This window comes from Oryza sativa, chromosome 8 (assembly GCF_034140825.1).
Source record: "Oryza sativa Japonica Group chromosome 8, ASM3414082v1".
Taxonomy (NCBI): domain Eukaryota; kingdom Viridiplantae; phylum Streptophyta; class Magnoliopsida; order Poales; family Poaceae; genus Oryza; species Oryza sativa.
In genome coordinates this window covers 18,662,645-18,682,903 of record NC_089042.1, presented here as the reverse complement: position 1 = coordinate 18,682,903, position 20,259 = coordinate 18,662,645, and the positions used below count along the sequence as shown (strand labels likewise).

At 44.7% G+C, this 20,259-nt stretch overlaps 1 long non-coding RNA gene and 1 pseudogene across 1 annotated transcript; both read left to right on the top strand.

Annotated features, from left to right (window-relative positions):
* The first annotated feature begins 2,841 nt into the window (after positions 1-2,841).
* Positions 2,842-4,906, top strand: LOC4345479 (1-aminocyclopropane-1-carboxylate oxidase homolog 1-like; annotated as a pseudogene).
* Positions 4,907-16,606: 11,700 nt separating this feature from the next.
* On the top strand, positions 16,607-19,532 carry LOC9268614 (uncharacterized). Its single transcript, XR_001548033.3, has 5 exons — positions 16,607-17,002; positions 17,103-17,293; positions 17,377-17,486; positions 17,565-17,658; positions 19,207-19,532. It is a non-coding gene; the product is annotated as an uncharacterized lncRNA (long non-coding RNA).
* Positions 19,533-20,259: the final 727 nt, after the last annotated feature.

The window sequence follows — 20,259 nt, the reverse complement described above, 5'->3', positions numbered from 1 at the left end:
TATCATTGATACAAGAGTAGGATTTCTTGGACCAAATGCACGGAGAAGTCTCTTGACCACAAAGTGATTTGTCATGTCCTCACTTCCAAGTCCTTTAATCTTGTTGACAAGAATCATCATCCTATCATACATCTATTGTGGTGTCTCCTTGTCATCCATCACAAATCTTCCAAGCCTTCCTTCCAAAAATTCAATCTTGGCCTCACGAACGGCGGGTGATCCCTCATGAGCCAATTGCAAAGTATCCCATATCTCCTTGGCCTCCTCTAGTCCATCAACCTTGTTGAACTCCTTCGGACTCAAGGCGGAGAGAATTGCATTGGAAGCTTGAGCATTGCGGTGGATGAGTTGTTCTTGCTCCGAAGTGAGCTCCATGTCTTTCATGAGGTACGTTAATACCTGTACAAACAACTTTCCAAATACTTGGATGCAAAGAGATTAGATGCAACTTCATCTTGTGCTTCCAAGCGGCGTAATGTGTCCCATCAAATTGAGGAGCACGCCCGGAAGGCACGGAGACGAAGTTGTGAGAGGGAATGGTAAGTTTGCTGTAATCAAAAGGTATAGTGGCTCCCTTGGGTGATGGAGTTCCCTTGCTGCTCGCTCCATCTTCATTACCAATTTCCCCGTCCTTTCCCCCTAAGTCCGACATCATGGATCACTCAAAGCGGTGAAACTTGAATCAAGAGCACCATGCTCTGATATCAATTGAACGTGCAGAGATGTAGCCTAGAGGGGGGGAGTGAATAAGCTTTCCTGAAATTTTCTCGACAAACGCAGCGGTTAAATTGACAGGGCCCAGAACTTCCTGGTGATGAACATCGGAACTTCCTGGCAGTGATGAGCAGCCCAAAACTTCCGGAGTTCTTGAGCCCAGAACTTCCGGGCAACAGAGATAAACGAAAATATGAGAAGAATAACAGGTCCTAGCTAGGGAAAATCAGGCACAGGGTTGCACAAGATGAAAAACACAAGATACCAGCCAATTCAAACACAGATCATGCACAAGAGAGACAAAGGCGATTTTTTCCCGAAGTTCGGATCACATGGATCCTACTCTCCGTTGAGGTGCTCAAAGAGCCGGGTCTCAATTAACTCCTTACCTCACTTATGCAAAGATTCCAGAAGAAATCCACAGCCTTCAACTCAACACTTCTAGGTCGTTTTCTAGAATTGAGTGACCACCAAGATCCAACTCACAATTCCTTCTAGAAAAGACCACAAGTGCAAGTTGCTCTACCTAGGACAACCTCTGAAAACTCAGCACAAGAATCTTTACTCACTTACCTCGTTTCCTTGCGGAGGTGAGGAAGACCTTCACAAACTTTCCCGGGACATCCACAAGATCTTTGGAAGCTCACGGGCGACACCTAACCGTCTAGGAGAAGATCTCCAAGAGTAATAAGCCCAAGTGATAGCCCACAAGGTATCCAAAGTGCTCAAACAAACCTAATCTTCAAGCCATCTCCAAAACACTCCTACACTCTCATCTAATCTCTCAATCTCACAAGATAGGCTCTAGATTTGAGTGGAGGAAGCAAAGGAAGCTTGGGAGTGGCTAGAAAACCCTAGAACATGAAAGAGCTAAAGTGGAATGGCCAAAGGGTGACCTGGGGACGAAATCCATATATATAACGGCTAGGTGATGTCATCTAGCCGTTACTCACAAGTTTGAACTGGAAGCCTGCCAGGAGGTTCCGGGCAGAAGTGCCAGGAACTTCCGAGCAGCACTTAGGAAAAATTCGCTTTTGAAATAGCGCCCGGAAGTTCCAGCCAGAACCTCCGGGTAGCCCTCTCTGTCCCGGGGAGAAAAATCATTTTTTAGAAATGATTCCAAAAATATTTTGACTCATGGATATGACTAAGAGCACTTTGTATACCCTAGAACCACACTTGAAACCCCTCTTAATAGTACGGTTTTTCCTAAACTCAATTTCGAAAGAGAAAAACCTAGTCTAATCACCTTCGGTATTTTTCGCACTTAGGAACATTCAAATTGGGGGGTCTCCTTGCATTCTTAGCCATCACAACTTGCTTTGGGAGTAAACTCCTGTGAATAAACTTGATAAACACGTTAGTCCCCTTTAACCACCTTGTCATTAATCACTAAAACCCACTAGGGCGTTTAAGTGCACCTTCGGTTGTTTTGCTAGTTCTCTTCTCTCACTATCTCATACTCTGCTGTCCAATTTATTGGCTTGGTGTGTGGTGTGCTGCTGCCTGCTTTGGCACTACTATATGCCATGTGCTCTGCAAGCTTGTTGGTGTTGTAGGGCTGCACATGTGTGCTTGCTGCAAGCCCCAAAAAATGCTAGTGCTGCTTTTGCTAGTGTTGTGTGGAGGATCTAGTACTTTTGCTAGTGTTTTGTGCTATCTAGTGGTATTATATTGGCAAGTAGCCAAGTGCTGTTTGTTTTATTCATTTATCCTGGATGGCTTTTAGTGCTTTGTCGTTTGTGCCATGCAGCCATGCTTGTGCTGTGGTTTTGTGACTTTGTCAATAAAAAGAACTTGCCAACATGTAGTGTCCAGTCTTCATACAGCTCTTGCTCCAACTACCATTGCTGATGTCGTTGTCACCGCTACGTCATCATGCATAAGGCCGAAAGCAAATATTTCACTATTCGTCTTATTAAAATATTTTACATAATTATAATTTATTATTGAGTGAATTGCACTTTGGGCCGGTTATTATTGCCTGAGTTTTATTTTGGACTAGGTTATATCTAACGTTTTCACTTTGGTCCAGGTTTTCTTACCTTCTACTCCCTCCGTATTTTAATGTATGACGCCGTTGACTTTTTAATCAATGTTTGACCACTCATCTTATTCAAAATTTTTATGCAAATATAAAAATACTTATGTCATGCTTAAAGAACATTTGATGATAAATCAAATAACAATAAAATAAATTATAATTACATAATTTTTTTAATAAGATGAAAGGTAAAACGTTTGTCAAAAAGTTAACGGCGTCATACATTAAAATACGGAGGGAGTATTACACATTGGATCACTTTTTTGTTTGCCGCTCGTTGATTTCATTAGCGAGTTTACCCACAGCACAATAAACTAATGAATATTCCATCTGACCTTGATTTCTTTACTCCTTGATTTAGTTGCTTGTCTTCTACCATATTTCCCCTTAAATAATCATGTGAGCTTAGAACAAGTCACTGTATTGAGCTTGCAGGCGACAGCTACAGCAGCCAGCTACCACCAGGCTTGATCTTGTCGGTTCCTCAAGCTCGGGAACAGAGCAGAGAGAGAAGGAATCCTGGTGCTTTGTTTGATCATCCCTCAGTCAGATCCATGGCGCAGCTGCTTAATAGAGAAGAGGAGGAAAGATTGATGGAGAAGAAGGGTGGTCCAATTTGAAACTTTTATAAATTTATTAGTCCAAAGTTGCTCTTAGCCACCAGCGCCGTTCCAAGCCTCGTTCAGTCGTTCCTGCGAGCCCTACCGTGTGCTCACGACGCCACCAGTGCTCACGACGCGCGCGCGTCCGCATATGGCCACCGTCTCCGGCACCGACCGCCTCCGTGACCTCCACGCCTTCGACGACACCAAGGCCGGCGTCAAGGGCCTCGTCGACGCCGGCGTCACCACCGTCCCCTACTTCTTCCGCCACCACCCCGACCCCCTCCCCGTCGCCGCGCCAAGGCCGACGTCGACCTCGCCAAGGCCGACGTCGACCGGGGACGGGTGGTCGCCGAGGTCAGGGCGGCCGCGGAGACGGTCGGCTTCTTCCAGGTGGTCAACCATGGCGTCGCCGGGGAGCTGATGGAGGAGATGCTCGCGGCGGTGCGGCGCTTCCACGAGGAGCCCCTGGAGGCGAAGGTGCCGTACTACACCAGGGACGTCGCCAGCAAGGTCTGGTTCAACTCCAACTTCGGCCTCTTCCGTAACGGGTTCCGTTCGCCGGAGGCCAACTGGCGCGACACGATGTTCGTTGAGATGTTCCCGGAGGCGCCCTCGCCGGAAGAGATCCCGCCGCCGTGCAGGGGCGTGCTGGAGGTGTACGCCGCGGCGGTGCGGCGGCTCGGGGAACGGCTGTTCGAGCTGCTGTCGGAGGCGCTGGGCCTCCCCGTGGGGTACCTTGGCCGCGACGCCGGGTGCATGGACGGGCTGAGCCTGAGCGTGGCGGCGCACTACTACCCGGCGTGCCCGGAGCCGGAGGCGACGATGGGCGCGACCAAGCACTCCGACCCCAGCTTCCTCACAGTGCTGCTGCAGGACACCTCCGGCGGCCTGCAGGCGGTGCTCCCGCGGCCTCCGGAGGAGCGGTGGGTGGACGTGCCCCCGGTGGCCGGCGCGCTGGTGGTGAACGTCGGCGACCTCCTCCAGCTGGTGTCGAACGACAGGCTCCGGAGCGTGGAGCACCGGGTGCTGCCCACCGGCGCCGCGGGGCCGGCCCGCGTGTCGGTGGCGTGCTTCTTCCGCCACGCGTACGCGTCGACGAGGCCGTGTGTCCCGGTCGTCGTCGGCGGCGGCGGGGCACGGGCGGCGGCGGTGTACAGGAGCACGACGGCGGGGGAGTTCCTGGCGCACTACAACGGCAAGGGGCTCGACGGGCGGTCGGCGCTGGACCACTTCAGGCTTCCGGCGGCGGCGTCGTCTCCTCCTCCTCCGCTGTAGCTGGCTGGATGAATCCAGAGCTTCACGACGGATGATGGTCGTACGTCGTACGTGGCGATTTGGCAAACCATTCAACATTTACGTCAATGCTTAATTATTGGTTGGTTGGATGATGGGACAAATGCAGATATACATATGCCCAGATATATAGCGCGTTAAAACTAGTGATTTGTGCTAATAAATGTTAGATCCGATCCCCGTATTTAATTTCTTGTGATTTTGGGTTACAGTACTAATACATAATAAGCAACAGCAGGGATTGTGTATACAGTCACTACAACGTAATCGATTTTTGAGCATAAGATCCCTTAAGGCCTGGTTTAGTTTAAAAAACATCGCATCGAATCTTTGCACATATACATAGAGCACTAAATATAGATTAAAAAAATTAATTGCATAGTTAGGGGAAAATCATGAGACGAATCTTTTCAACCTAATTAGTCTGTCCGAAAACCCATTCCAAAATCCGGTCAAACATTCGATGTGACACTCAAAAATTGTCTTTTTGCGAACTAAACAGGTCAAAAACCGATCCTCTGAACCATATGCGAAAATCAATTTTCGCTAAAGAACCTCTTAATAAGCTTGCGCGGGAAAATAAACCAGTCTATTAAAAAGCCAGCATATGAAAATAACCCCTCTTTTTTCTCACCTCCACACTAGTACATAATTGATTTTTCCGTGCGATCAAAACCTATTTTTCCGTGCGGAGGTGTGTTTTTCGCTTCAACAGCAGGTAGCGCCCGTCTGCACCCAGGGGTCTACGAAATCAATATTTTCACGTTCAGGTTGTTGACGGTCATTATCGATTAGTTTTGCCCGTCAATATTACTAAAATAAATGAGAACTAGTTATGCTTGCAATGCATATTTGTAACCTCTTGCAGAGAATACAATACAAAATGGAGGAGAATCGGCAGCAAAATAGACGATCAATCAATCGGACGTCGTCGAGAATCAGACTTATAGAAAGATGGGCTAAGAACTCAGAAATGACACAACCAAACTAGCCCAAAATTCACAAGTCTACAGAGAGAAGAAGTTAAAGAGGCCGCCAGCCAAAATATAGGCTGGTTTGGTTGGCCCATGGTTCGGCCGAACCCCCATGAGCTCCGTTGGATGCAGGGTTTTGCGTTAACGGTGTGGATTAGTCCCCAATGACGGTTGGAGGGTATTACCGACCATTCCAACTATCACAACCGTCATTGGAAGGCTATATAAGGCCTTCATCTCCTCACTTGTTCCACACACTCAAGCAAGAAGCTTCTCATACTCTCTCTCAAGTTTAGTTTAGTGCTCTAGAGTTAGTGGAATAGAAATAGAATAGTTTCTTTAGTCCTCGGAATCTTCGAAAGAATTCGGGTATGGCTCTAGTAGCGCTTCCTTCTTTTGTAAGACTTATACTTATTATTAGGATATTCTTCTTAATATATTTACGAGACTTTGCTTCATTCTGATTATTCGAGTATCGACTTTCCGATATATTATTCGAGATATAATTGTCTAGCAAGCTTACTGGGGAGATGCATTGGTGTGGGTATAATATTCATTTATATGATTGCTCTAAGTCATGACGATGATTGTAGAGTAGTATTTGGTAGTATAAGCAAGGTGCTTAGGCTATTGAATATCATTATTTGGGGTTATATACTACGGGTCAGTAGAGGTGGGCCGCTGATGTTGACAGCTCAGTATGGGTATTCCTTCACGTTAGTATATAATCCTAAATTACTCTCCTGGTGAGGGTACTCCTTCGTATTTAGCCATGGTTGGATGGCCATGATGGGTTGTTATAAGAAACTCGGGCAACCAGGGGTGGTCTCTCAAAACACCAGAAGGGCATTGTAAAGGGGATATTGGCTATATAATTATATAGTAGATAAATTATCCAAAGCTATACTCCCTCCGTCCCATAATATAAGCGATTTTGACTTTTTTGCTTGTACTGTTTGACCATTCTTCTTATTCAAAAAATTTAGAATCATTATTTATTTTATTTCTGACTTATTTTATTATCCAAAGTACTTTAAGCACAATTTTTCGTTTTTTATATTTGCACAAATTTTTAAATAAGACGAGTGGTCGTACAGTGCAAGCAAAAAGTCAAATCTCTTATATTATGGAATGGAGGGAGCATGTATATTAGAAGGATAGAAATATATTTTTTTATTCTTTTCCACTTAGCCTAGACTTAGTATTTAGGGTTAATTGGATCCATACCACTGTAAATGTGGCAAATTAGAAAAATACCACTGCTATTCGTGATATCGGCGAGATGCCACTGAAATTTCTGCAAATTGGATCCATGCCACCCCGTTGCATTTTCCGTCCTTCCCCTGTTAATTTCCTAACTCCGTGCCGTCTTTCTACTTCGCCGTTGAAAGCGCCGCCGAACTCGACGACCAGCGCCTCTCGGGGGATGGTCTCTGGCCTCGACTTCGGCCTCCTCAACTCGTCCCGCCCCGGCCCAATCCGCCGCGGCGCCGCCGTCAAGACCGGCACGCGCGTGTTTGCGGACTCGAGGACCTCGACCCCGCCGCCTTCGAGTCGCCGTCTGCCGAGGAGGACGCGGCCAAGTGCCTGCAGTTAATTTGTCGACGAGTTCCATGGGAGGGGACGCGTGGTTGAGAGCAGCTTGCGGCGCAGCATCAGCAGCACAAAGCCACGGCCACTGTGGTGCAGCCCGCCGCCACCGCCGCCGACAACGACCACCGCCGGAATGAAGCTGGCTTGTTGCTGCTTGTAGACGATGGGCCACGACGGGCGACGACTTGGATGAGGTTACCGCGATTGACGATGAGGACGAGGAGACGGTGAGGATGAGCGATGCGATGGGGACGGGAAGAGGCGCCGTACGTGACGGGCGGCTTCAACGAGCACCGCATCCACCGCCAAATCCGGCCGGGCTTCTGCTCGGTGAATGCCAACCATTAGATGCCGAAACGGCTGTTGTTGCTTGATGATGCAGATCGACGACGAGGTTGCTACTTGATGCAGCTTGACGAGGGATGCTTGTGGCTGGCATGCCGGCAGCTATGGGACGACGGACTGGGATGGAAATTGGATATGACTGGTTGCTGTTGCTTCAAGATGAATGGGCCGACGACAGAGAATGACGCCGGTGAGCGTCATCCCGTCGTGCGCGTCGTCCACCACCACGGCGCTGTAGCGGGTGAGGAGCGGGTCGGCAGCGAGGAGCGGAGGACGACGCCGGCCGGCAACTCCACCGCTCCGCCTCCTCGACTGGTCATCTCCGTCCGCCGGCCACGACGCCGGCCGGCAACTCCGCCGCTCCGCCTCCTTGACCCGGCGGCTCCGCTGTCTGCCGCCCACGACGCGGGCCTCCGTGCCCTCAGCCTCTAGAAAGAGCGACGGGAAGGACGGAAAGTGTAACGGGAAGGATGGAAAACACGACGGGGGTGGCATGGATCTAATTTCCCAAAATTCCAGTGGCACCCAGTCAATATCGTGAATAGTAGTGGTATTTTTTTAATTTACCACATTTGCAGTGGCATGGATCCAATTAACCCTAGTATTTATGATAGAATGAGTTATTCGATCTGCTTCGTGTCACTCTACCCTTTAATTAGACTAACCCCTGCTCAGACTTTGATTATTACAAGTAACATATAAAAAATAACATAGTTCTCTCTATTATAATCTTTTCATGGGATTAAACAAATACGATACCCTTGGAATACTTCCAAGTGAAATACTACAATGGTTTATCCGTACGCTTGCGGATATGATCTGTAACCATTATGTACCATGAATATTTCTGGCGCCATTGCTGGGAGATATATTTCTAGTAATGACGTTGAGAAATACCAAGAAGTATGACCCAATCGCAAGTGATAATCGATTATCCCGTGCGATCAAGTTATACCATCCGCACGAAAAAAAACAAAAATAAAATAAAAAAAAAACCCGTCGTCGTCCTCGTTGCGCCGCCGTAGCTCCTGTCATCGTCACCGCCGTTGCACCGCAGCCACTCCCCGCCACCGTTGCTCGTGATCACCGTCATCCTTGTCTTCACCGTCGTCGCGCCGCTGCCGCTCGTGGTCACCGTTGTAGCCGTCGTCGCACCGCCGCCGCTCCTAGCCGCCGCTGCTCATGGTCGCTATCATCCTCGTCGTCGCCGTCTTACGCCGCCGCCACTCCCAGCCTCCGCCGCGACCGTCCTCCGTCTCCGCGCCGCCACCCATGCCGTCGGCGGTGGCAGCAAGGCCCCGTGCGCTCGGTGGGGAGGGGAGGAGAGGAAAGAGGTAAAGAGAGGAGAGAGAGATGGGGGAGGGGGATAGGAGAGGAATGGCAGAGAGAGAGGAGTGAGCGAGGGAGAATAAAAGGGAAAAGGAAGAGAGAGGTTGTGAAAAATTTGAAGTGGGTGAAAGGGAAAAGAGGGAGAGGTATTTTCCCGTGCAGTCCACCTAAGAGTCCCACACGCGAAAATTAATTTTTCCGTGCGGTCCTCTTAAGTCGACCGCACGGGGTAACGAGGATTATCCCGTGCGGTCGGATTAAAACACCAGCACAGGATAATGTATTTTCTCGTGCAGGCGACAGCCCGGCGCAGGTAGCCTAGTTTTTCTAGATGGCTCCACTTTCAGCCAATCTGGAATCTACCGGGGCTGGTGTCCAGAAAAATTATTTATGTACTAGTGCCACTCTCTCTCCCCCACTAAGGTTGTGATCAGGAGGTGAGATTGGGAACTCACCTTCCACGTACGTAAAACAGAGCGACATATTTTCTTATGATTAATTAAGTATTTATTATTTTTTTTAAAATATATTAATTTGATTTTCTAAGAAAAATGGTACTTTCCCTGACCTCAAGATCGACATTGACCTTGTTGAACCCCACCACCCGCTTGTCGCCGTGCCACCTGGGGCCACCGTCACCACAATGACCGAGGCTATGATGTTGGAGGTGATGGCGCTCGGTGCTAGGCGAGCTCGAGCTGGCGGCTCTTATTAGAGCAAGTATAATAGAGGGATGTAAGAAAGCTGAATGATGAGGTGGATGAGACAGGAGAGGAGAGATAAGAAATGGGCTGTAAGCTTACATCCAGCTTAGGCACAGTGTTGATGCGAAAAACACACACTGACCTGGAAGATCTGCTTAACTTCTGTGCAGATCCAAAATAATGCTCTTAGGTTTATGAGCATGCCAGTCGATTTGATCCTGCAATTAACAAGAATAAAAGAGAAGAAAACAAGGTTAAATCTATAAAAGATAGCAGATCGCCTAGAAGCCAATGACATATCGTTTATCGTCGAGCCGATGTTATTGGCATTAGATCGGCAATGAATGATAAAGCAATATAAAACTAAATCTACTCAATCGGCTGTAGATATCAACGATATATAATCCTTCTCTCGGTGTACATTTAAACTAAGTGATTGGGATAGATCGAACATCATGTCGAGACAGTATAAATCACTTAAGTCTAAAGATACATTAAGGTAATGATTATATGAACGTTTGTACCATAGCCGATCGAATAGATCTAGCTCGTATCGGCTAATACTCCGATGCCAAAATATATTAAACAGGAAGCCTAATATACTCTAATGCAATAAAATCTTAATATAAAAGACAGATTTAGCATAACAATCAAGCATATGAGACAAAAAATAGCTAAACCAGATAAGATCGGTTGAAACTCCGACACTATCTTTATTGATGATCATGAAACAGGCTAGATATCACAATTATAGATAGAACTTAATAGATCGAATTCAACCGATGCAGCATTAAGCATAGAGATAATTGTAAGATCTAAACAAGATAATGAAAACCTCTAAGAGATGGTAGATACACAGTATAATCTAGATTAATAATGAGATCTAACTCTATCGGCTACTTTCTAACAGTAAAAACCAATCGATTGCAAGTTATATAGCGCAACTAATAAAGATTATGAAGTGTATATGATAACTCGATGAATTACATAAACAAGATTAGAATGTAATAAGATGAAAGCACTAATCCCGAGAATGCAAACCGTCATGACAAGTTTACCTCTAGTAGAAGATCGAAACCGATGCAGCTCAACCCGAAAGCAAGAACTCGTCGAAATAGAACGAAAATAAAAGGGTGGCGATGTACTGAAAGTGTTATTGAACTGTTGTTGTTAATTACATGGGTTCGGGTTATATTTATACCCGAGATACATGATAGGTCCTTGCCGGACACGACTCTTATCTCTAACAAACTCTAAGATACACATAAGTCTTTACGGCAGACTTTATATACAATTAATAGATACAATTGCCTATCGAGAGCTTATCTCCATCGTGGCAATCCTTGTATAGCACGTTGATCGATTCTAGAAGCAGTTCTACAACTGTCTTCAACAGAATCGGCTGTATCGGTTGTATCGGCTGTCCTCTTTCCGATCCATCTTAGCCAATGCAGACTCCAGCCAATGCCTTCGCAGCCGATGCATACTCTGTTCTTCGAATCTAACTCTTTGTCGAATCCACTTTGATTCCAATGCCGATCCTGGTTCATATCTTACCAAATTTGGTCGTTAACACACAGGTACCAACAAAACCTATGAGACAGACAGGTGGACCATATATTTATAGTGAAAAGCTAACCACTATATAAGTGAGCTGAGAGATTGGCTATAAAGATCTGTACAGTAAGTAGCTGGTTGTATTATTAGCTTTGCTCTTAGAGATCCCGATGTTGAGCGAGCTCTAGAGTGTCATCTAAGCACTAGATCGTTGGCACACATCTTCCATCGCCTGGTGCCTATCCACAACCAGCCATCCTCCATGCTTACTATTGGTATTTCTTACGTTCACAGAAAGAATCCGCAAGCGCACGGATATACCGATGTAGCACTTCCTCTACGGAGTATTCCAAGGGTACCGAATCCAAAGGAACGTGTGTGATTATCTCTTCCTCCGGTTCATCCAAGGACACAAGATAAATATGGGCAAAGGATAGAGATGATTTTCTAGTGAGAAACAGTGTATAAGGAAAGTTTAAGTTTAATCCTAACGCGACACTTCAAGCACTGGCAATCCGCTATTCCCATATGTCGCTCCACTACGTACATGGACAGGGAGGACTTAAGTGCTCTTGGGGGCTGTCACCACCTCTACACCCACCTCTAACATACTGTGGGATATGCAGCAACCACTGGAAATTAATTACCCAGACACCGCGTCTACGCAATTAATAACTACTCTAGCACTGGCCAAGCACTAAAGCAATCACTATATATTGCTGGACTACAGTGAACAATGATCTCGTATGCTATTTAGGAACTAACCAAGAATAATTGTCACTAAGCAAATCTTAATTACCCAGAATGATATTTCTATTGAACCAGAGTAATTAACAAAGCACAAGAATAAGGAGAGGATTACCAACAACTCTGGGATAAGAGGATTACCAACAACTCTGGGATTCTTCCGACTTCTTCTACTTTCTCTCTTACTATTCTAAGCATACTATAGACCATATAAAGAATCTGAAGTATACTTAGAGCCTCTTGTAATTTAGCTCTACATCTTGGTGTGTGTCGGAATGAAGGATGAGGAGGGGTATTTATAGGTGGAGCTTGCTTGGGGGTGTGGAGATCCACCAAGAATCCAATGAGCATCTTCATCCTCCTAGTGCCATGTGTCCAGCTTATGACGGTTTCTACAGGTGATAATGGCCATAACCATCACTAGGGAGCGGCTATCAACGGAATGCAACTTGGTCCTGGGCCAGCGGCCTCCGTAAGGGTTTTTTCCGAACCCGGGACGGCTCCGTTCGCTCCGATTTTTGGCCTGGACACTTATTTTGGGCCCCTGAATCCATCGGTATGAATGTTTGGCCCATTTAGAGGTGTTTAATTGGGTTTCTGGGTCCAAAACTCCTTAAGTTCGGATACGAGTTTGATTCTCATCCTCCTTCATGTATATTTCCTCTCAACCTTGGTAGTTTGTCACCAACACTCGTGGAAATTGTTAGAAATAAGCCCTGGGACTATGTTGGATGTTTTATATTTATGGTCTTATGCTGGTATTAACGGAGTTAATTTGGTACTTAACAGCCGTTAACACTAACTAGGTCCCACTAGTTTCTACCTTGGTGCTATTCACCAAGTGTCCCTCATATTGTCATGGGAGCATGCACATTTACGATGACCGGAGCTCACACTAGCACGGGATAGGTCATCTTAATCGGGCGGACAGCATCATCAGTGTCGAGAAGGGCTACCGTCATTAATCAAAGGTCACTGATGTGAGAAATTATCTCAATCGAGCATTTGGCCGTCACGGATGGTAGTTATCTCAATCGGGCTAAGAATAAGGCCCGTCACCGATAAGTTTTGTCGACGGGAGATACTCGTAGACCAGATAAACGGGGATGGGGTACGTTAGTACGAGGATCTACACGATACGACATCAAAACAAACAAGAGACAAGGATTATACTGGTTCAGGCCCCTCGTAAGGTAATAGCCCTAATCTAGTTTATATGGAATTGATATGGAAGACCACAGAATACAAAGAGAACAGATGAACTTGTTGATACCGACGAGATCCCTATCGAGATTATTAGACGAGACCTCCCGGCGGCTTTGACTTGAGACCATCGGCTTCATAGACTATGGTGGGTGTGTTGGTGCTATGATTCGAAGATCCTCAGCCCCTTCGGGGGTATGCCTTTTATATCATGAGTTGCCTTAGTCTCCAAGTAAAACTTGGAGACAACAAACCCTGCAGGATAAAGAATAATCCCTATCCTTTGCAAGTAGGACTATGATAGTTTCCAGCACGTGAGAATATTTTTCCATAACATCTTGTGTATTTCCTTATTGCATACGAAAACATATCATAGGATATGAGGTATACCAATCCGATATATTTGACAAGTCGTAGGATAGGAGGTATGCTTTATCCGTAACCCTGACAGTAGCCCTCCGACTTTAATTTAAATGAACTCTTGTTGTCGACCGTGACTTCCGTGCCAACGTTATCGCTCTCTTCTGGTCATAATCAACAAAAGCCCGACGTTTGTCATCTACCGGTGTTTCTGGGTCCCGACGGTCTAACCGCAGGTGTGCGTGTGGTTTTTTGGTTATCCCACCATTCAACCCCCCCCCCCCACCCTTTGATAGGTTTGTTTGGTCTTGTGCGATCCTAGGATCGTAAAGGGCCTTTCCCACTCCAAAAGCTAGCCAATGAGGTGAGGGGCTCCCCCACTTATATCTTTGCCATTCCACAACCAGTTTAGGACTATTTAACAATCTCCCCCTTCACACATTGGTGTCCCTCAGCCGTTCACTGCCCCTTCACCGTTTCCCGACGGTCCCTCAGGTATACGGTCGCTCAGGTATACGGGCACCGCAAGCACCCATGGTCCATCAGGCCTTCGCACACTATGTCCCTTGGGCCAGAGATGTTGAATTAGCCAGGCTCCGGTACGAATTGTAGGATTGCACACGACCAAACAAACCTACAGTAGGGTGAATGGTAGGATAAACCAAAAACCCAAAATATTTTGCGGAATAAAAGATTTACCTCGAACGAAGTAGATGACGAAGCCCTGTCGTTGTCGGTCGAACCGCCTATTCACCATTGGTCTGACCGCCGAAGCCTCGTAAGCATCTTCGGACAGACAACTCGATCACCCGTGGTCAGACCGCGCGCATACCTGCCGTTAGATGACAAACTCGAAGATGTAGATTGAAACTTTCGACTTTATTGCATCAACTAGTGTTTACAAAGTGCACCAACAGCACTCCTCACCAAAATCTCGAACTAAACTCGAAAACCTAACTTTCTCTACACTCAAGTCTCTCTAAAACTGATACCGGGAGGCCTCACCCTCCCTCTTTATTTATACATGAGGTAGGCTGTGTAAAGCCCACAAATCTAACACAACTTAGTACTCCTAACCCACGTAGGAAACCATCTCTTGCAAGTATCTAACTCATTCCTTTCTTTATCTCAATCAATCTTCCCGAATTCGGACTCCCTTCCAAATTCGACTCCTCTTTCCATACGTACACAATCCCTCTTGTATATCATACGAATTTCTTCATCACTACGTGCATTGTCTTCTAGCCTTTAGTATCCCGCATGATGTCTTGATCCCTCGACACCAACTTATCCCAAGTCGACTCCAATCTATCACATGCAACACTCTCCGAGGCCTCAAGCAACACCTGCACGTGCAACAACCAAGAAACCATATTCCGAGCACAAGTTCATCCCAACTTGACTCACATTAGTATAATAACAGTATCCGTACGCATAGAAACCATCTACAAGTCGGGTCGGCAAGACAACCCGAAACCGACAACAATCAGGATCCTACTTATCAGACCGTCGGGTCGACCGGTCTGATCGCCGCAACACCTGCGGTCTGACCGGCGGCACCCGACCGGTCTAACCGCCAGGGTCAACCGAAAACGTTCACTTCACAAAATCAACCGCCTATAAAATTTGCAAAATAACATTAGCAAACCACCAATATTTTCATCACAAAATATAAATCAACTCCTTGATTTTACAGAGAAACCCAGCAGCATGCTAGTCAAGAACCGATTAAACCACCGGCAACGACCACCATAACGCTAGGACGAGGATGGTTGGTTGCGGCAACCTCCTCGACAACCAAAAGAAACACTACTATGAGAGAGCTCAACATACCGGATGAAACTTTGGATCTACAAAGAACAGAGGACCATCGACCCCTCCCCCCCCCCCCCCTATCGCCGACGGCAGACCACCGAAGACAAGGAGGGAGAGGGATCTGAGAGGAAAGGGAAGAGGAAGACTTTTTTTCGTCCAGGCTGTCACGAGAGCTCTCGAGAGGTTCCTTAGCCGTGCGTGCAAGTACAGTTTATAAATGTATATTGCTCTCTCCATTCACAGAAATATAAAAATAAAGTTCTTCTACCGTTCAAAATTTTCCCATGGTAAAAAAAAATTATAGTACTACTTCTCCGTCCAAACCAACCCATATTAATTTCTCCACTTACCCTCTTGCCCAACAATGAAATTCAACCAACGGTATGAAAGTTACTTCACCTCAAATCTAATTTTTCATAAAACAACACTTATATTTGTTGATGAAGCAGTAGCTGCTCCCTTCGTCCCAAAATATGAATCGTATGGAACATTTTCTACTACGAATCAGGTCCAACATATCTTATTGTTATCTATACTTCTATATATATACTAATATAAAAAGGAGGAGTTTTTACTGTGCAATCGAACGGCCAAATCACGAGAATCTTAGGCCCATGCACAGAGTCTCCGCGCCGCCTCCGCAAATTCCTCCACTCTAAACCCGTCGCCTACTCACATCTCTTCCGCACACTCCGTCACCACATCATCGCTTCCCCCTCAATCACGCCGCCGATAGCTTCCTCGGCTCCTCCTCCCCTTGATCTCGCCCTTGATGATGCACCACCTACACTCGATTTTGACATCCACAAAAAATGCTCGGCCTCCTCCCCATCTCCACCTCGCTGGTAGTCTCCGTCACCGCCACATAGCCTCGCCGGCCGCTTTCATCGCTCTCCTGTGTCACCTACCGGCATCACCACCCCTCATCCGCCACGCCCTCGATGGTACTCCCGTCAACCACCAGGATGTTAGAATTTCAATGGTTACTCTCATTGAGAAGAGGATGGCACTCGAGATGGGGCAATTTTCTGGTTTTCTTCATTCACAAAACACAAAGCCATATCCTCCCAAAGAGGATTGGGTACATATTTATAGCTGCTTGTAGCAGCCATGCTAGGGCAAGAGGGTGCTGTCCTAGAGCATCCTAACAAACTGTCCTAGAGCATCTCAACAAACTGCTGTCCTAGCTGTCCTAGAGCATCCAAACTGAAAGTAGAGATGCTGTCCTAGAAAGCTAAAAAGCAAGAAAAGACACCACAAGACCAGGACCAACCAGCCAAGACTTATTCCTACACATGAACCATTCTCCAGTCCTCCCTCCCTAGGTGTGCTCCAAATCCAAGACTCCCTGCCATGGTCCTTTGCCCAGATCCAGGCTGCCACGTCTTCGATTGCTCACATCTGCACTTGATCGTGGTCTTCGGCGACAGCCTGCAAGGGAGAGGAGACCTGACGGTGGGGATTGAAGCGGTGCGATGGAGATCCGGCGGGAGGGAAGACCAGTGCTTGCTCCCGCCGAGCGTGTTCTCGACTGCGCCTCCTCCTTCCCACCTCAAAGAAATCAGTTCGATTTAATCTACCACAGGTAATGCTTCACTTGCAATGTTACCTGGCAAATACAACTTCTTAGTGCTTTTGAAGGTAGCTGCTGCGGTGAGAGAGTCTGGTACGTCTTGGATCTTCTTGGTTTGGACTTGACCAAAAGCAATGAATAGTCAGGTGATGTGTATTACTGTTGCATGCTCTGGTTGTTTCCTTGAGACTTCCTATCAATTTTACTTGGATTAAACAAACAAATTTTCCTGCTGAATTTTCGCAGGCAGATATTCCTCTAGACGAAAAATGTCTGCATGCTTTGCTTTGTTGAATAGATAAAGTGGGTCAAAACGGGAGTCCTAATGTGCAAGCAGTTGGTCAAGAAGCTGAGGATATCCCATTCCAAAAAAAATATGTGCCTTCTTTGCATGTAATCAAGCCATGCAGATTTAATCTTTGATCAAGCCAAGATCAGTAAGAAATTAATTCACTATTATATATGTTATTATGAACACTAGCTTGACTTCTATGCCTTGACTCTTCTGGATATCTGGCAGGTTTTGTCACTATCTGAATTTGCCGTAGGAAAATGGCAGATTTCCTTCTCACAGGCATAATTGCAGACTGTCAATAACTCAATACTTTGAAAGGGTAGCTTTGCCCAGAGGTTTGTAGTAGGCTAACATTTTTTTTTCAGGAATACGGTAGGTCGATAACATTTATCTATAAATTTTGGTGATTTCAGTTAATTGTGACAACATGAGCAACGGTGAAGAAGAAGAAAGAGCATGAATTCCATGACTAAATATTGTGGTCTATTTTGTAAATCCATTGCCGGGGTAAAATTTTTAGCACTCGACCTGAATGTCATATCTGAATATCCACCTATTATTGTGGCCTACAATTTCATTTTCCAATTCTATGCTCTAGAAGTTTAGAGCTACAAAATGCACAATTTCATTTTTCATACAATGATTCTGTTGTGTTCATTTTCTTATAAAGAGTCCTTTTCAATGGCATAATCCGAAGGTACGAGGCATGCACTTCATAAGTACGATGCAAGTTATGTTAGTTCTTGGTATGCCGTTAAGATCATAGTTAGGGAAAAATATTTTCAGTTTTGCTAGCTAGCTCGAGGGAATGGTATGTTTCGAAACAAACAAGCCATCTATTTTTGCAGTTTGATATTCCAGGTTTGTCGTTAGGATCATTGTTCTAAAATCTTGGGTACATTCTTACCAGAAATGCTTTCATGCGTTTTAAGAAGAGAGCTTCCATATATTTTAGTATCTGTATTTGTTGTTTGATATTTTTATTTCGCAAGTTCAGTTCATGTATAGCTTAAGAAGTTTTGTGGGACAAAATCTCTATGTATATTGTGTTTTTAGAACAAGTTGAAATAACGTTGCTTCATATGGAGATGGGATATGTTATTTAAAAGTTATAAGCTGTGAACTGTAGAAGCTGTTCTAGAGTGGTTTACTCTTGTTTTACAATATCAAGTCTGGTTTATGAGGTGTGTATCTCATTCAAATTAATCATTTTTAGCAAACACGTGTGCTTCAGTTTTGTTATCCTTGAGCAACCAAGTTCACAATTGTGTCGTTTTGAGAATGCAAGACTGCAAGAGTATTTGACAAGACTTACTTGATTTTCATGGATATGTAGTCAGACACAGGAGTCTGGCACTTTGAGATGTCCTTCTCTAGGAGTGTAAATTGGCAATTGACAGTTTTTTACTAGGAGTCCGGAAAAACTAGAATGCACACAATTCTATATGTGAATATCTTTATTTGGTAGGGCTAAATATTTGGTATTTGCTTTTGCCACTACGAGTCCTGCAAAATCTGTACCAACTTAGCAACTATTTTTTTCATTCAATGCTTATTTGCAAAGAGGTATCAAACTATTTGATGATTCACAACTTATTCCCTCATGTTCTATAATGTTATATATTTTTTAATTTCCATTACTCAAAGAATACTCAGTTTTTCATGTCATAATACAATCAAGTGACAGTTACAGATCAAGAATATTCAGCTTTTCTTCTCATAACTGTTAAGCACGAGGAAAATCAGGAAGAATTTTGAGACTTGAACTTACTGAAGATATTCCTTCTATAAGTGTATTATCTGGAGCATTGATTTTCTTTTTATGTATTTTCTCAAATACTCAAACCCATGTCAATTTGTATTGCAGAATATTTGTACAAAAAAAACTCAATTGTGCATGTGATTAGTGGTTGATAAAATTTTGGCTTCAGTTTAGTTCCTTTCATGCTTGACACCATTGATTCTTGTTTAAATTTTTTACTTCTCTTCAAACTTTCACCTCTAAAATTGTATTCACTTCAGGAAGCTGACCATCTTGTTATCTGGATTTCATAGGTATCTGTTCATGTAATCCACAAAAAGACTTGGCCCGTAAATCCACCGCAGTTAACATTCTTGGCCCCCACAAGAATATGGGTATATTTCACAATTCAAATTGAAGGCTCCCATTAAATAATTATAGGTGTATTTGGTGGATGACTCGAGTTCAGTTTCGATGGAATGTACACTTTCTCTTCAAATTCAGCTTGATTTTTTTCTCAGTTTATAAGTTAGACATGTGCAGTGTATTGTGCTTGGTTGTATGAAATGGAGTACTGATCTTTTTTTTAACTATTAATTTGCATGGAAATTGAAATGAATCCTGATTTCATCTTTATTTATATAGCTTTGTTTCTTACCCACATGGATTATATGAATGTTACTATGATATTTCTTATGCACTGAAGTGTTTCTTTCTCATTCTCAATCTTGATTTCAAATGATAGTGAATGTTGATTAATTTGTTATCTAGGAACGGACCATCATTATTATTCCGTAGTATTATGTTGAAGCAAGTTATAATGGGTAGAACGTGCATTTCACATGCATGATTACTAGCATTTTGAAACAAGGGAGTAGTTAGCAAACGATCCAATTAGACTTTGAAGAGAAACAATGAAACCTCTCCATGACGATTACAGGCACACAACAAACTACCCAAAAAAGGAATAGAAAAATAGCTAAAAAGGAGATCACAAAAAAAAAACTTGCCACTACCCAAAAAGGAATAGAATAATAGCTAAAAAGGATATCACAAAAAAAAAACTTGCCACTACCCAAAAAAGAATAGAAGAATAGCTAAAAACACTAGTGGAGAAACCATTTTTCCTCCGGGTTCGTAACCCCCCTTTAGTCCCGGTTATCTAACCACCAGGACTACGAATCCGCGATCTTTAGTCCCGGGTGAAATAACTGGGTGTTACCAACCGGGACTAAAGATCGATCTATCAATTTTTTTATTTACATATATATTATGCATATACATATGGAATATATATATATATACACACATATATATATATATATACATACATATATATATATACACACACACACACACACACACAC